Genomic DNA, 16,028 nt, shown 5'->3' with positions numbered 1-16,028 from the left:
CTGTGAGCCTGAGTCATCATACCCAGCCTACAGAACATTTTTAGATAGACAATAATTACTATAAACCTGAACAACTTTTTAAAAACCCTATCCGCAGTGCTTATATTCCCAATCCTACGCCTTATTTCTCTTTAATAGTGCCAGCTAATAACATTTTACTTGGAAATATGATTTCTTGCCCCTTCTATGCCATGACACTGTGGTATGAAGAACATTTTTTACTGTTTATTTCTTGATTTGCTGCCTCCTAAAAGTAAATTATAGAAGAAAGAATATTTACCAGGTACATTTTATAGTACTTTATTATGTTTTATGTTAGTTTGCAAGCATTGCCAAAATAAAATACCACAGACTGGTTGGCTTAAAAAGCAGAAGTCTATTTCCTCACACTTCTGGAGGCTGGAAGTCCAAGATCCAAGCATTGGCAGATTTGGTTTCTCCTGAGGCCTGTCTCCTTGGCTTACAGGTGACCTTCTTCTTGCTTTGTGCTCACATGGCCTTTTCTCTGTGCATGTGCATCCCTGGTGTTTCTTCCTTTTCTTATAAATACACTAGTCTTACGGGATTAGGGCCCCACTCATCTGATCTCATTTAACCTTAATTATCCCTTTAGAGGGCCTATCTCCAATTACAGTTGGATTTGGAGTTAGGGGTTCAACAAATGACTTTTAGGAGATCACAATTCAGCTCATGTCTCTAGCTATATACTTTATTAAAAAGCTCAGATTTTAAAAAATAACATTATAAAGAGCTCTTAGAGTTTTTTCAGATTTGTCTTAAAAACTGTCTTCATCGACAATTATCCATAGAATCTTAATGAAGTCATTTAATAGGATTTTCTTTGAGCAGTTTTGGATAATGTTTTTTATATTTCTTTTAAAGGTAATTTATTCTAATTATAGAAAACATGAAAAATACAGAAAAATTCACCTGTTATCCAATTTGAAATAATTACTGTCAACATTGTAGCCTTTTACTCTAGTCTACAGAACTAAACACCACTGATTTTCACCATTCTAAAAATTGTCATTATATTATGATCATTTTTTCGTATTTTTGACCAATCTTTGAAAATATCTTAATGAGTTACGTAATATATTCTTTGAAAGTGATGTAATTTGTTTAATCATTCTCCTATTGTTGGACATTTGGTTGTGGCTAATTTGACTCTGTTATATATGTTACTAATATAAATAACAGAGTCAAATAGCTATTATCCTGTGGACATAGATAATTGATTATAGTTTTGATTATATTCTTTGTGTGTGTGTGTGTGTATGCGTGTATATATATATATATATATATATACACATTCACCAGGAAATAAAATTATAAGAAACTACACACAGCTGGGCAGGTTGGCTCACGCCTATAATCCTAGCACTTTGGGAGACTGAGGCAGGTGGGTTGCCTGAGGTCAGGAGTTCAAGACCAGCCTGGCCAACATGGTGAAATACCGTCTCTACGAAAACTACAAAAATTAACTGGGCATGGTGGCAGGTGCCTGTAATCCCAGCTACTCGGGTGGCTGAGTCAGGAGAATCACTTGAACCTGGGAGGTGGAGGTTGCAGTGAGCTGAGATGGCACCACTGCACTCCAGCCTGAGTGACAGAGCAAGACTCCATCTCAAGAAAAAAACAAAAGGAAACTACACACAATTTTAAAGTTTTAATGCATGCTGTGAAGTGACTGTTCAGAAAGGTTTTAAATTAGACCCTCTTCAAGCGATGTGAGAATTTTGCTCTGCCATTGACATCATTATGTATTATTAATTTAAAACGGTTTTTGATCTTTTCATTAGGAATTTGATGTCTTAAGTAGGTAGATGTATTAGGGTTCTCCAGAGAAACGGAACTGTGTGTGTGTCTGTCTCTCTGTCACTTACACACACATACACACGTGCACACTCTCTCACACACACACACACACAGCGAGAGAGAGATGGAGGTTACGGAAGTTGACAAGTCTCAAGGTCCGCAGTTGGCAAGTTGAAGACCCAGGAGAGCCAATGTTGTAGTTCTAGTCTGAGTCCAAAAGCCTGAAAACCAGAAGAATGATAGTGTACAAGTTGATCCTTGACATACACAGGTGTGAACTGCATCGGTCCACTTATATGTGGATTTTTTTCAATAAGTATATTGGAAAATTTTTTGGAGACATGCAACAATTTGAAAAAACTTGCAGATGAACCACATAGCCTAGAAATATCAAAAAAAGTAAGAAAAAATTAAGTATATATGAATGTATAAAATATATACTAGTCTTATTTACTAACATGAGATATACAGAAATCTATTGCATAAAGTTAAAATTTTTCAAAACACATGCACACAAATGTACAGACCATACATGGTGCTATTCCCAGTAGAGAGAAATGTAAACAAATGTAAAGATGCAGTATTGTAACCTACATAAAATTAACTGTAGCACATTCTCTACTACTATAGTAATTTAATAGCCCCACCCTGTTGCTACTGTGGTGAGCCTATGAGTGTTGCAAGTATCCACTTAAAACGCTCTGTGATGCTAATCATCTCAGCGTGAGCAGTTTGCACAGTAAATTGTATATTACAGTAAAGTGATCTCTCACAGTTCTCGGGTATTTTTCATCGTGTTTAGTGCAATATCATAAACCTTGAATAACACCATGGGGCTCATAGGAAGTGTCACTAGTAATGCTGGAAATGCTTCCCCAAACCAGAGAAAAGTAATCGTATTACAAGAAAAAGTTGAATTGCTTGATATGTAATATAGATTGAGGTCTCCAGCTAAGGTTGACTGCCATTTCAGACAGATGGTTCATCTTGTAAATAGACAACGTAAACTTATGGTATCGATCAATGTAGTACAAAACTGTAAATGTATTTTCTTATGACTTTCTTTCTCTTTTTGTATTTTTAATTGAGACGGGGTTTCACCATTTTGGCCAGGCTGGTCTTGAACTACTGACCTCAGGTGATCTGCCTCCCAAAGTGCTGGGATTACAGGTGTGAGCCACTGTGCCTGGCCTATTATGACTTTATTTTTTTTTTCTCCAATTTACTTTATTGTGAGGTTACAGTATAATACAGTGAATATATATAATATTCAAAGTATGTGTTAATCAGCTGTTTATGTTATCGGTAAGGCTTATGGTCAACAGTAGGGTTTTAGTTGTTAAGTGTTTGGGGAATAAAAAGTTATATGTGGATTTTTAACTGTATGGGGTGAGGGGTGGAGGTTGTTGCCTATAATCTCTGTGTTGTTCAAAGGTCAGCTTTAGTTCCAGCTCAAACGCCAACAGCTTCAAGACCCAGGAAGAGTCAGTGTTTCAGTTTAAAAAATGAGGTCCCAGTTTAAGGAAGTCAGACAGAAGGAAATTCCCTCTTACTCACAGGACGTCAGGCTTTTTGTTCTGTTTAGGCTTTCAACTGATTGGATGAGAATTATTCACATTAGGTAGGGCAATCTGCGTTACTCTAACTACCAATTCAAATGTTAATCATATCCAGAAACACCCCCTCAGACACACCCACTGTAATGTTTGACCAAATGTCTGGGCATCTCATGGCCCAGTCAAGAGCTGGGTTGTTTTTTGTTTGTTTGTTTGTTTGTTTGTTTGTTTTTGAGACAGAGTCTCGCTCTGTCACCCAGGCTGGAGTGCAGCAGTGCAGTCTCAGCTCACTGCAACCTCTGCCTCCCAGGGTTCAAATGATTCTCCTGCCTCAGCCTCCCAAGTAGCTGGGATTACAGGCATGTACCATCATGCACAGCTAATTTTGTATTTCTAGTAGAGACGGGTTTTCGCCATGTTGCTCAGGCTGGTCTCGAACTCCTGACCTCAGGTGATCCACCCGCCTTAGCCTCCCAAAGTGCTGGGATTACAAATGTGAGCTACTGCCACCATGCCTGGCTGGCGAGCTGGGTTGTTTTGAAGTGAAAAGAGAGAAGCTGAGCTAGCATTTTAGCTTGGTTTGTGCTGTAAACTGAGAGAAGAAAAAGGAAAGTAGAGAGGGAAAAGCAGCTGCACCAGCCTATATGGACACTTACCCTGAGTTCTAAGTTTCATGCGCGTCCGTGTGAAGAGACCACCAAACAGGCTTTGTGTGAGCAACATGGCTGTTTATTTCACCTGGGTGCAGGCGGGCTGAGTCCGAAAAGAGAGTCAGTGAAGAGAGATAGGGGTGGGGCCATTTTATAGGATTTGGGTAGGTAAAGGAAAATTACAGTCAAAGGGGGTTTGTTCTCTGGCGGGCAGGAGTGGGGGGTCGCAAGGTGCTCAGTGGGGGAGCTTTTTGAGCCAGGATGAGCCAGGAAAAGGACTTTCACAAGGTAATGTCATCACTTAAGGCAAGGACCGGCCACTTACACTTCTTTTGTGGTGGAATGTCATCAGTTAAGGTGGGGCAGGGCATATTCACTTCTTTTGTGATTCTTCAGTTACTTCAGGCCATCTGGGCGTATACCTGCAAGTCACAGGGGATGCAATGGCTTGGCTTGGGCTCAGAGGCCTGACACTAAGTCTTTGTCTTGGACACTTGTTCATTGACCTGCCTTCTTTTATGTACATCTGGAATAGCCTGTGTAGCAATATCATCAGTAGTCTTTTTTTTAACTTGTATGTTTAAATTTTTTTATTATGGAATTTTTATTTTGCAATGCAAACTTTTTTCAAAAATTCTTATGAAAGAAAATGATTTTTTAGTTTTCTAGATAATATATAGTAGTCTATATTTTTATTAGCTTATTGATTACAGCAAATGTTATTTCGACTAAAGGATTGTAAGACACATTTCTGACTTTCTATGACTATTTAGTGTTCTGTTGTTACATAGTCTGTATTGTAAATGTTCATGTTTTTCTCAGCTGTGTCTTTTACATATTTTTTCAATGACATGTAATAAACTAAGGCATACTAAATTACAATATTCTCTCATTGAACCATTGTATCTATTTGTTAAGTGATACATACAATTAAAAATATTCTTAAGAGGTATAAAAATTGTTGGCTTAAAATACTACTTATAGGATATTTTTTAGGATGATTATAGAGAATGTTAAACATTTTTTATAGTGCTAATTAAAGGACTTGGGTGTTGAACCCGGCTCTAATGATTTGAAATAACAACTTCGGTTTGGACAGCTTATGTCCTAGCAGCGTCAGAAAAATGATGTGGTAACAGTCAATTTCAACCGGAATTTTTCTGTACTATTGTTTCCCAAATGATCATAATGTCTGATTTCTTTCTCTTAATATTTGTGTCGTCATTGTGACTTATTTGAGATACATTGCTATGTGAGTCTGAGCAAATATTTTGGGTACTTAGCCAGTACTTTTGAGTCAGCAGAGACTGGTATAATATCTCCAGCAATTTTGAGCTCTAACTCTGCTGCTACAACTACCTTTCCTAGATATACTTCCTGGAACCAAATATTTCTTTACCCTAACTTCTAATGCAGCTCTGCTCTTGAATTGACTGCCTGATCGGTATCTGTCTCTTCCTCCCATCTTCACTTACTTGTGCTTGTTGCAGGCACTTTTTTTAACACTTTGCTTTTAAAACTAATGTTATACTTAATGTTGGAGGGTAATGTGTTGTCCGTATTCTAAAATAATTTACACCTGTGTTAGTGTTTGTAACTGTCATCCAAAATATAAATATTAGAGTATTGTGTCTCTGGATACCTTTTATTAAGGTTAAGCAGTTTTTGTGTTATAATGCACATAATTTCTGTTATAAACATTTTTGAGTAGTAATAATGGATTGTGGAAGCAGCTTAAGGTTCTGATGCTCACTGTTATTTTTTTATTAGGAATTTGATGTTGTAAGAGTTAAAGAAGGAGGAAAGAAACAAAAAGCAGCTCAACAGTCAAAGTCAGGTTTATTTTGGAGAATAAACCTGAGTGGGGCTTCTGGCCGATTTTGGTCAGTAATGCTGTCTCTTACAAACTGAGAGTATTTATTGGTGAGAGAGCTTGGAATGTTTCTGTGTGGGGGAGAAGTTTATGGCGGGGTTGGAATGTCTCTGGTCGGAGAGGAGATTATGTTGGGGCTGACATCTCTCCAGCTGGAGGGGAGGTTATCTCGGGGCTGGCGTGTCTCTGGTCAGGGAGGGGTTTGGAGTGTTTCTGGTGACAGATGTTATTTGTGGTTTATGGTCATGCTGACTTTAGCCATTAAGCTGATGCCCTTTGGATTTAGGCAGTTTTTGATCAACGTAAATTTTAAAATGATGGTGCTTGTCCAAGAAGGCAATGCTCCTGCTCTGTCAGATGTATTAAGTCAGTCCTATATATGTAAAAATTAGCCATCTGTCTATGAAATGCTTATTCAGAGTTACTAGTTTGGATTATTTTTCTTTCCTTTTGAAACTATTTTCTGACTAGCATATATATTCCAATAAATCATACTGGTTATTTGCTACCAGATTATGTTCTTGTAATTTTGGGTGCTTATGACTACCTTATATTTATTGCTTATTTATTCATTTATTATCTGTATCCTACAATTAGAATGTAAACTATATAAAAGCAGGTATCTTGTCTTTCTTGTTGACTGCTGCATATTCAGGCACCTAGAACAGTGCCTGACTCATAGCAGGCACTCAGTAAATGTTTACTGAATAAACTAATACATGGAAATTTCCATATTATTTACATAGAAATAAATTTTCATACATGTTCATAGATATTATTTATTTATATTTTGCTGAATACATGGTAAATTCTACCAAATCTTTAAAGTTTGGCTTTCGATATGAGAAAAAATAATCTTTATCTGTTTTGGTTCTTTTTAGATAGAGCTGTTTCTAACAAGTTATAGAATTTAAGTCATTTTAGTTGCTTTTTTATTTCTAAGAGCAGTAGATCTCAGCATCAGCATCATTTGGGAATTTGTTAGAAATATAGATTCCCAGAATCAAATTTGTTGTCGTCCATGTATTTTTCTAAATCAAAATATGGATTGGTAGAATATACAAATATATAAATATTTAATATAGTATCATATTACGATTCTTATAAAAAGTACAGAGAAATATATTTGTGTGTATATGTATATACATAGATACATACATATGTACATATTCCATCTACTTGGCATAGATCATTCAGCGATTTTTATTGTGTGTTTATCATGAACATGTACCATTCTGAAGATACTGAAATAAAAGAAACAGCCCTTATTTATGAAGACTTTCCAAGACCTTATTTTATTTATTATAATTATTTTTGAGATGGAGTTTTGCTCTTGTTGCCCAAGCTGGAGTGCAGTGGCGTGATCTCGGCTCACCACAACCTCCACCTCCTGGGTTCAAGCTATTCTCCTGCCTCAGCCTCCCAAGTAGCTGTGATTACAGGCATGTGCCACCACGCCCGGCTAATTTTTTTTGTATTTTTCGTAGAGGTGGGGTTTCTTCATGTTGATCAGGCTGGTCTCGAATTCCTGACCTCAGGTGATCTGCCCACCTCAGCCTCCCAAAATGCTGGGATTACATGCGTGAGCCACCACGCCTGGCCCCTCCAAGACCTTATTTATGAGAATCTTCCAAGAGATTTATTTGGAAAAACCAGATAAATACAAATGTACAGACAGAGAAAGAAGGGAATTTCATGTTAAAGGGACAACATTTTAAAGGACCCTAAAGTGTAGCCCATCCTGTAGGTGGTAGGAACCTGAACTGTACCAGTGTAATTGTGGCAAGAGGGGAGTCTGGAGACATAGATTTTTTAGCCTAATTACTAAAGATAGATTGAATTAGTAGGCCAGTAGGAACTGGTCTTGTTGGGTAGGTAACTGCCAACCAGGATCCTGTCAGCCAGGATAGGGTCAATTGGTAACTGGAATTTAGTCAAATATGTGTAGTTTCACGACTTTGAATATTTACTAAAATAATATAATGAATGTTGGGTGCTATGAAGGTTTACTGAAAAGCGGAAAATAGTATGAGTAAAGTTTCCACTTGGTTCAAATTAATTTCGCCTAATTTTGGATTTCTGATTATACAGGCCAACATTGATTTTTAAGAAACTATTTTGCTTTAAAGCAAATTTAAAAATTTTAATCTACTTGGTTATAGTTTAATTGAGAAAGATAGAAGGAATTGGAAAACAGTTCCAAAACATGATGGTAAAAAGGAAAGTATTATTGGGGTGATGTGGAGTAAGAAAGTTATTAGAGTGGATCATGTTAGAGACCTATCTTGAATTAAGATTTGGAGAAAGTGAATGACATGGATTAGTTGAGAAAGAACTAAGAGCAAGAATACACAATGAATAAGGAATGACGGGAAAGTAGGCAAAACATTGTTAACTCTTCCATTATTTTCTTTATTTTTATAATTATTTTAATAAAATAATTTTACAGTAATAATTCTTCCATTTATTACTCATTCACTTAGGCTTTTTATTACCTGTTTTTGGGATTATTGTGGTTTTGACTGTTGTGATTTAAAATTCTCCATTTCCAGACTTTTTGTAATTTACCTTCTCAGTATATTTGAATACTGTTTTATTTAGATGCATATTTTACTTGAGGATAGAGATTTTAGTATTAAAACATCAACCATTTCCAAGAGAACATTCCATTGTTGTATCATCTTATGGCAAACCAATTGCTTTTCACAGTATACCTTACTCCAAAAACATTGGTTTCATAATGTAGGGTTTTTATTCTTAAACTGTTGAATATAAATATTGATATGTTTAAAATGTTAAAATAAAGCTCTTTTTTTTTTTTTTTTGAGATAGAGTCTTGCTCGTCCCCCAGGCTGGAGTGCAGTGGCGCGATCTCGGCTCACTGCAAGCTCCGCCTCCCGGGTTCATGCCATTCTCCTGCCTCAGCCTCCCGAGTAGCTGGGACTACAGGCACCCGCCACCACGCCCGGCTAATTTTTTGTATTTTTAGCAGAGACGGGGTTTCACCGTGTTAGCCAGGATGGTCTCAATCTCCTGACCTCGTGATCCGCCCGCCTTGGCCTCCCAAAGTGCTGGGATTACAGGCTTGAGCCACCGCGCCCGGCCAAAATAAAGCTCTTTGAGTTAACCCTTGTCAGTGAAGGATAGAGACATTTGAAAATTGCACTTAGGTTGCTGAATCAGATTTTTTGGATTTGTGAATGATTCACAAGAAGTATTTAAAGTTTTGAATGTCTTATTCCTTAAATAATTTCCCATATTTCTGAACTAAATGCACCTATGCTTTATACAAATAAAATCTAATTAGAGTAAAGTTTTTCATGTTTTTCTTAGTTGTAATTATACTTTACAAGTCTGTCTACCTGAAAAAAGCATCACCCTGGGTGCAAGAGATATAAAATCAAACCTTTATTTATTTTTTATTTTTAAAATTTCAACATTTATTTTAGATATAGGGGTACATGTGCAGGTTTGTTACCTGAGTATATGTTGTGCTGTGACGTCATCTCCCAGGTAGTGAGCATAGTACCCAGTAGGTAGTTTTTCAGTCCATCCTCCCTCCCGCCTCTAGTAGTCCTCCGTGTCTGTTGGTCCTATCTCTATGTCTGTGGGTGCTCGATGTTTAGTTCCCACTTATACGTGAGAGCATGCACAAACCTCTATTTAAAGTATGACTACCATGAAAATATTCTTTTACTTGGCACTTGGATATTAAATCACTTCGGTGACTAGCTTTGTTAAGTATTACATTGAACTGGATAATTCTTCTAATAAATTCAAAGCATGTGTTCTGTCAGTCAGATTGCTTATATTGTTGTTATTCTGAATTGCTTTAAGCTGGTTTTACTGGATATTAAGTACAACATTGATAATGCACATTTTCTATAGGTGTGGTTTCTGTCTGTGATGACAGCATGGTTAAGGTCTATTATATGTTGTTATAATTGGGTCAAGGAACATTTAGCACTGTTTAAATAGCTTATCTTTTCTTCCAGAATCTAGCTTGCATCATGCCTTAGAACAAACTTGTGTTGTTAAAAATTGACTACTTGGCCAGGCACGGTGGCTCACGCTTGTAATCCCAGCACTTTGGGAGGCCGAGGTGGGCGGATCACGAGGTCAGGAGATCGAGACCACGATGAAACCCCGTCTCTACTAAAAATACAAAAAATTAGCCAGGTGTGGTGGCGGGCACCTGTAGTCCCAGCTACTCGGAGAGGCTGAGGCAGGAGAATGGCGTGAACCCGGGAGGCGGAGCTTGCAGTGAGCCGAGATTGCGCCACTGCACTCCAGCCTGGGCGACAGAGGGAGACTCCGTCTCAAAAAAAAAAAAAAAAAAAAAAAATGACTACTGAAGGATTAAATATTTGGCTGGTGGGGTGTGAGTATATGAAATATTTATTGTTAGGATTTTTTATTTCAGGGACCAGTAGATCTCAGCATCAGCATCATTTGGGAATTTGTTAGAAATGCGGAGTCTCAGAACCAAGTTCTGGGGTCAGGGCCCACAATTTGTGGTTTAACAAATCATCCAGATGAAGTTGATGCACACTAAAGATTCAGAACCACTGTTTTAACTACTACCCTGTCATAGCCCATTTTCTAGTGCTTATCACAGAATATCTGAAACTGGGTAATTTATAAAGAAGAGAAATTTATTTCTTCTAGTTACGACTGAGAAGTCCCAGGTCATGGGGCTGCATCTTTTGAGAGCCCCTTTACTTGTGGGGACTCTCTGAGGAGTGTCAAAGTGGCACAGGGCATCACATGGCAAAGGGGCTGAGCATGCTACTGTGCTATCTCAGGTCTCTCTTCCTCTTCTTATAAAGCCACCGGTTTCCCTCCTATGATACCCATCAATCTATTAACCCTTTAATCAATTCATCCATGAATGGATCAGTCCACATGGGATCAGGCACAGCTCCCATGATCCAGTCACCTCTTAAAGGCCTGACCTCTCACTACTGCCACGTTGGGGATTACATTTTAATGTGAGTTTTGGAGGAGACAAATATTCAGACCATAGCAACCTTATGGAAATCTAAAGTGGTTATTGCCTTGTTCAAAGTATAGGCATTTATTAGTAAGTTCTTCAGCTCTTGTTTATTCTTCTGTCTGCTTCTGTTTGTGATCTGAGCATAATTGTCAATAACCCACACACACATTTGAGCCCCTGGTACATACCAGGTACCAGTAAATATGAAATGAGTATGTATAGCAGATTTTTTCAGCTGGTGTACTGCTAATGAATCTAATATACTCTAATATTGATCCCATGAATCCTTGGGGAAGCTAGGTTGGGTCTGGGGTATTAAAACTAATTGCCTTCAACTGTGAGCAGCTTCTTTCATTTTGCCCTAGAATGCTTTACATATATCATTTTATGTGTTCAGTAACATTAAAAAGTTTGGAAAGAACTGATAGTACAGGCTTGCAGATGACTGAGTTCAGATTTGGTTCCATTATATACAAGTTGTGTGACCTTAGGCAAGTTACCCGACATGAGTCCTCATCTATAGAATGTGGACAATAATTATATACATATGTATATATGTCTTTAGCTAACTGTTGTCTATCTATACTTCATTGATGTAGGGAAGATTCAGTAAGGGCTTAATACAGATTCTGATGTGTAGTAAGTGCCCGCTATTCTTACTCTAGGTTTTCATAGGAAAGAGTGGTTAGATTGGTGTGATATAATCAGTAAAGTTTCCACAAGTAGAATACAATTTGTGCTGGCTTATTAAGGGTGTCATATAACCTAGAATGGAGGAGAAGATTAAGGGCAAAGAAGGGAAATAGGGACTGAATTTCAGCAAAGATAGTTTGTCTTAAGAAATGTTCACGGCATGTGGTATAATGGAGTGGATTTGAGGTTGCTCTTGGGAGCTCTTGGGTTTCACAGTAAAGGGAGAGAAATCAACAGGAGAGATTAACTTGTCTGGTTTCTGGCCTCCTTTGAACAAGTGTAATTGTATCTTTATCTACTTTTATGTGTTGGGGTTCTGTGTAAGATTTCACTTAAAAGGAGGATTTAGCTATTTAAAAATGTTTAAAAATACTATTCTGGTTTATTTGTAGTGAGGAATTTAGGAAGGTAGTACGAGATGAGTAGAGAGGAGAAAGATAAAAGTGCCAGAATATGATTGCTGTAAATGAACTTTGTCTTATAGTCAGGAGGAACCCATTAGTGAATTTTAAACCAGGAGAGAATTACATCTTCAGAAGATTAATACGGAAAAATGTGAAGAATTGAAATGGAGAGAGACTAGGAATGAGATAAATAGTTAACCAAGTTAGGTCTTATGATAGTGATAAGAACAAAGGGGTAAGTGTGGATTCAAGAAATATTTTGAGGACCGTTTATAGGACAGCATGAAGAAAGAATTAAATTTAACTCAGGTGGCCAGCCTAAGTTATTTAGGACGTTTGGAACCTCCATTAGCACAGGTAATAAGCAGGGAGCTAAATTGTGTGGGATCGGAGTGGAGGTGAAATGGATTATGTATTTGGTTCCTCTTTGTTTCCAACTTGGAGGAATACCCACAGTTTGGAACAGAGATGGAGGAACCTAGAGTGAAAACAGAATTATCAGAAAAATTGGAGTAGAAGAGAGAAAACAACAGTTTGGTTCTAGGCACTAAGAAAGAGGAGAATTTAGAAAGTAAGAGGTAGTTGGTACTTTCAGAACTGAAAAAGGCATGGATATTGTTTTTAAGAAGTCGTTTTTAAGAAAAAGTCAGAGCAGGAACCAGATTTCCTGGTGTTAGCATACAAGAAAATGGAGGCAATGGGAATAGTGTGTGTTTCTAAAGTTTAAGAGGTCAGGAAGGAAAGAAATAGAGCATACTAGGTATAGAGGGTGACTGTGCCAAGCAAGGTTTTCAAGTTGGGGTGGGCAGGAGCAGTAAAACTCGTGGAAATGGAGGATGTGCTGAGAATACTTGAGGAAACAGGCCTGAGGAGATGGAAAGAGAATTTAAAACATTTGTTTATTACGTGATTATTATAATAGGAACCTCTGTTTCCTATATGATGTTCCCTGAGTGTAGAATTTGTTTCTTTCTTACCATGATGTACCCAGCACTTGAGATGGTACTGACAGATTGTATATGCTCAGTAAAATTTGTTGAATGACTGAAAGAATTGCATTAGGAGTTTAGTTTGTCTCACACCTGATGGATATATGAAAAATTATGAATTGGTAAAGGAGTGTTTAAAAGTAGAAAGAAGAGCTGTGGGAGCTCACATCCACTGCTCATCTTTCCAGTAACGTAGGCAGGGGAATCGCTTACCAGAAGGATTTGGTGTATTTAGGGCTTAAAGAAAGTTGAAGAGTCTAGAATAACACCTTCCATAAGTGTGCTAAGGCATTAACTAATTAAAAAAAAAGATGGCTAAGCTACAGAATGGTTACAGTTTGAGTTCCTAGCATATGCTAGGCACTATAACTAATATTCTACATACACGATTTTATGGAACCCTTAAAACAATCTTAGGAGATAAGTGTTATTTATGTCGAGTTTACTAATGAGAAAATGGTACTAGGCTATAAATTTGTAACTGGCTAAGTCAGCACTATTATGTTGCTTTCTCTAGCGGTGTCTCATGGCCTTAGAGCAAAAGTAGAGATGGCGTAAGGTAAACTTTATTCAGGCTTAGGAGTTAGCAAAGCAGGCATGCTGCTTTAAATTCTTCCTATGTTTTCTTTTTAATTTAATCTCACACCACCACCATGAGGTAAATATTATCTTCCTTCGATGGAGAGTTTAATGTGTTTTCCTCAGGCAGCAAAGGTGGTACATGATCAAAACCTGGGTTAGACCCAGGTCTCTTTTATTCCAAACCCTGAACTTCCCCCCGTACTCTCAGAAGGAAGATGAGACTTAGTGTTTAGGTTGACACTGATAATGATAACTATGTAAATTTAAGAGAACACAATTAATAGAGATTTTTCAGTTCTTGAGGACAATAGTAATGTCTGCTAAAATACTGCAGAGAATTAAGTATATATGTGAAATGCTATGTAATCTATAATGTACTAAAGAAATATTGAATAATTTTAAAATGTTGATAAAGGGGCTATTCTATATCATTCACGTGTTTTCTCAATATATTTGTAAACCTGTTAACTTCTAGACACAAATATTAGTTTTCTAATTGCCTATGTTTTGGTTTTTATTTCAAAGAAAAGTTTGTTTTGTTTGAATGTTCGTGTTAGTGACATCCTAGGAAAGTAATTTGAATGTAATGAAAAAATATAGTTTCTTGTGGTCAGGTGCGGTGGCTCACGCCTGTAATCCCAGCACTTTGAGAGGCTGAGGCGGGCAGATGACCTGAGGTCGGGAGTTCGAGACCAGCCTGACCAACATGGAGAAACCCTGTCTCTACTAAAAAGACAAAATTAGCTAGGTATGGTGGCATATACCTGTGATCCCAGCTACTCGGGAGGCTGAGGCAGGAGAATTGCTTGAACCCGGGAGGCGGAGGTTGCGGTGAGCTGAGATCTCGCCATTGCACTCGAGCCTGGGCAACAAGAGCGAAACTCCGTGTCCCCCCGAAACCCCCCTCAAAAAAAAGTTTCTTGCAAAAATAGTCTAATCTTTGTCATTATTATTTTTGGGCAGCAATTTTAAAGGTACCCTTAACAGCTATCAAGTCATCTAAAACATATTTTTGAAGATTTATTGCAGTGAAATTTGTTATAATCTCTCATAAATATTTTGGTGTATAATAAAGATATGTGTATGTTAAGGGTTTAATTCTTCTCTTGATGCTTTCCATAGCATGTGGAATACCAATTCTAGATTATACAGTATAAGAATGAATATTTAAACATTGACTTGAACAGGTTGGGCTTGCTTTCATGAATTGTGAATAGGCTAGCTAGTCAAAATTTAAATTATGTATTGGGTTAAGTCTATCATTAGAATAAAACAGGTGTTATTATCCTTCTCCTAACACTATTCTGGCAAAAATTAGTTTTAGTAAATTTAATTGCTCTTGATGTTGTACTCCAAATACTTTTTAATTCTTAAATTGTGGAAATAAGATAAGAAATAGAAGACTTCAACTCTGTCATTCATTTATAAATGTCATTTTGCCAGTGATACCTTATGGATTATGCTGATATATTAAAATGAGATTAAAAAAATAAAATGACATTTTATTCAACATTTTAAAAGGTGGGTCAAATTTTTGTTGCTAATATATGTGGTACTTTTAGGGGAAGGTGACAATAAAATATATATCCTTCTTAAAAAGATGCCTGTTTAAGATATCAAGAGTATGTTTTAGTTGGCCATGTCTCTGGACAAATTGGGTATGTATAAGTTCCAAAATGGGTCAGACTTCTGATACTGAAGGATTTTTCTTTGGAAGATTTATTAATATTAGGAATCTCAGGGGCTTGAAGTGTGGGGAAAGTATATTCTTGGCTTTCTTTAACAACCTGTTGTGTGTGTGTCACCCATCTTTTGCCTGTAAATCTTTGTTGAATTTATTATTTTGTTTTTACTTAAAAAAATTACTTTGAACCATCTTTCCAGTTTGTTTACTTCTATATAAAGTAGGATTTTATTTTATTTAAAAAATAACCAAACAGTTATTTTGCACCTGCCTGTGCGCATTACTCTTTATAGTAAGAGAATATATAAATTTAAACTGTTGTGAGGACCCAGAGAATGGTTGTGCTTTAATAGTGCGATTGTTGTTGTTGTATGCAGCTCAATCAGAAAAGCAGGAATCCTAATCAGGAAAGGGCTAGAGGGATGTTTACTCAAGGGGAAATCTAGATGGTTACTGTTCTGTATTGATAACAATGTCACCTGTTAAGTGAAGTCAGCCTTTTAATTGAGAATAAGTTCAGAGAAGGAGACACAAAAACTCAGATTTAAAAAATTTGAATGGTAAGGATGATATTGATTAGGCACCCTAAGAAGTAGATTGCTTTTCGACTTTGATCCCAGAATAAGCTTGTCATTTTCTTTTGTATTATCTCAGACATAACCTGCCTTTTCCTAGGGGACTGTTTAAAGGGTGTATTTTGTTCATCCATTCAACAAACATTGGGTGTCTACTATGTCCCAGGCGGTCTTCTAGCTACTAGAGGTATAACAGCAGTGAACAATA

General features: G+C 37.1%; 1 protein-coding gene across 1 annotated transcript in view; it reads left to right on the top strand.

Moving 5' to 3' along the window:
- Positions 1 to 16,028, top strand: part of PRIM2 (DNA primase subunit 2) — a 315,579-nt gene that overhangs the window by 225,959 nt on the left and 73,592 nt on the right. The gene's annotated exons all lie outside the window — the stretch shown is intronic.

This window comes from Nomascus leucogenys, chromosome 22a (assembly GCF_006542625.1).
Source record: "Nomascus leucogenys isolate Asia chromosome 22a, Asia_NLE_v1, whole genome shotgun sequence".
In the NCBI taxonomy this organism is placed as follows: Eukaryota; Metazoa; Chordata; class Mammalia; order Primates; family Hylobatidae; genus Nomascus; species Nomascus leucogenys.
The sequence above is the reverse complement of the archived record's forward strand: the minus strand, read 5'-3'. Positions and strand labels throughout refer to the sequence as shown.